This window comes from Microtus ochrogaster, chromosome 6, assembly GCF_000317375.1.
Source record: "Microtus ochrogaster isolate Prairie Vole_2 chromosome 6, MicOch1.0, whole genome shotgun sequence".
NCBI classification, from domain to species: Eukaryota; Metazoa; Chordata; class Mammalia; order Rodentia; family Cricetidae; genus Microtus; species Microtus ochrogaster.
This window is the reverse complement of record NC_022013.1, coordinates 19,338,407-19,341,137: the sequence shown is the minus strand read 5'-3', so window position 1 is coordinate 19,341,137 and position 2,731 is coordinate 19,338,407.

Below are 2,731 nucleotides of genomic sequence, written 5' to 3'. Positions count from 1 at the left end.
CTGCACTGTGTGTCATTCACCCTTCTGTGGTAGAAACAGTTTAACATCTGTACTATGTATTATATGCCCTTCTGAAAAGGGAGATAATATTATTTGAGTAGGCAGGAAGTGCAATCAAGCAGTTTGCAAAATGTGTAATAAATGACAGATACAACTGGCCACCTGGGCAATCACCCAAAGTCTCATTTGTAACATTGGAGCAACCAACTGTGGCTAAGGCCATTTTTAGAGGCAGGAAAAATTTCAAAACTGTCTTACCCTGTCTTGGCAAGGTTTAGCAGCCTTCTTCTTCTCCTTCTCCTTCTCCTTCTCCTTCTCCTTCTTCTCCTTCTTCTCCTTCTTCTCCTTCTTCTCCTTCTTCTCCTTCTTCTCCTTCTCCTTCCTCTTCCTCCTCCTCCCCCTTCTTCTTTTTTATTCTGGCTGTCCAGTCTAGACACCGTGCATTTTGTCAGTGGTCGAGGCATGGACAGTTTTGCCAAGAAGAAAACAAATTCCAAGTGGAGTGTCTTTAGTGCTCAACAGTCTCTTGGAAATAGATTGGTGCTGCCAGGAGAAATTGTGTCTCATGTCAACAAAACCCTAAGTTCTTTAAATGCCATATTTTACAGTTTTTTGAAGTGTTTGAAGATTACCTATCCATGTAGAATACAATCTCTATGTATCCAGAGAACCTGATTAATCTAACTATAAGTATGACAAGTGTGGATGACTATTGACCTATAATACTTAATACCTGTATAAATTAAAGACTAAGACTTCATATTAGAATATTAAACAATCTTTAAACAACTGTGCAATAAATGAGGACAATGACCTCAAAATGTAAACAATGTGTAAGTATCTTGATCAGGGGTAGAAATGTATAATGCAATATGATAAATATATCCTAAAATTGTATCAATATACAAAATGTCTTAAGCAGAGGTAGAAACATGCATGCATATAATATGACAAAATAACTTTGCTTAGGTATAAAAATGTTGTAAATAGAAATAGGAGCATATTCAATATAACAAATATAATTTGAATTTGTATCAATATATAAGAATATATACCAATATAAACTGTCTATAAATAATTGCTCTCAAGTATTTACTCTATTAGTCACTATTATTATTATTAGTGTGAGTAAGCTCATCCTAATATCCATATTATCCCATTCAATTTCCTTTTTTTGTGATATCCCTGAATGGACAAAATTTCATCCCAACCCCCAACCCTATACCAGTTATAACCAACCCCTAATTGATGTCCCTAACACTGAGGACATACTTTGTTGGGGATGGTTTCTGAGTAGTTGATAGGTCTTTTTGAATGTTTATTTGTAGTTCTGGCCAGAATGTTGTAAGAAGGTGCACAATTTCAGCTAACCCAGTTGGAACCATCTTGAGCAGCTGGTACTCAATACCAGACTTTTTTTTTTTTCTGGTTTTTCGAGACAGGGTTTCTCTGTAGCTTTGGAGCCTGTCCTGGAACTCCCTTGGTAGACCAGGCTGGCCTCGAACTCACAGAGATCCGCCTTCCTCTGCCTCCCGAGTGCTGGGATTACAGGCGTGAGCCACCACCGCCCGGCCATCAATACCAGTCTTATAGTAGTCCTATCAGCATCATGATGACATATCAACCAGGTGGAGTTGTTGTTATGGGGCCCCTTTTTCTTGGAAACTTCAAAGATTGCTACAGAAAAATCTATTGTTTATTGTGGAAAACTTAAACTTTATTTACAGAGACATATACCCACGTTGGGTACCAGATGAAGGCAAACATGAATAAAATAATCCCAAACTAGTTTATAATTGAGTATAATAAAGGGGTTCTTTATTTAGGAGGAACTCACAGCTCACAGGCCTCTATACAAACCAAAACCAGAAACCATACCCAGCATCCAGGTGAGAGAGAAAAGAGACATAGCAGGTGGGCCCACACCCAACCTGGTCCAGCCTTTCAGAGGCCATTGACTAAAGGAGGTTCCCTATCAACCATGGGTATCAGTGTGAGAATAAATTAAATTGTTACACACACAGTATAGGAAAGTCAGAGAATTGGAAAGCCTCCTGTGTTCACTTCTGAAATTTTGTGAACCATCTTTTCTAGTTGTCATGATGGGAGGTTCCTCTACAGTATGTGCCATGGCACTGAGGGTGGCAGTCTCTTCTCACGTGCTTTTGTCAGCTAGGTGAGAAGCTGGTGGCCTAGATGGGTAACTGTAGGTCCAGCCCTACAGGGTGAGAAGCTGGTGGCCTGAATGAATAACTGTAGGTCCAGCACTACAGGGTAAGAAGCTGGTGGCTTAGATGAGTAACTGTAGGTCCAGGAATCAAGATAATAAGGAGGCTGGTTATCATGACCAAGGGATTCTTAAACTCTCAAAGGGAAGCAAATGAGCAGAGGTTCTCCAGGGCCTCATGTATGTTGACAACATGTCTAATCTAGACTGAAAATAGTCTCCTACCTCGGGACTTGTTTTTCATTCGCCGGGAGACCCTTATGATGTAGGCACAATAACTGCAGACAAAGCTATCAATAAACTCATCCCATATCTTTTGTTTCATAACTCCCTGTGATCTTCTAGGAAGCTTCCACGCCTTTAAGCATTGCTGTTTATCCCGAAGTTCACATTTTCAATTTGCACTGTGTAGAAATAGGAGCGGCGGGCTGCGTCCCGGCACCCGGCCGCCCACATGGCTAGCTCTACCCGAAATAATTACACGGACACTGTGTTCATTTAATC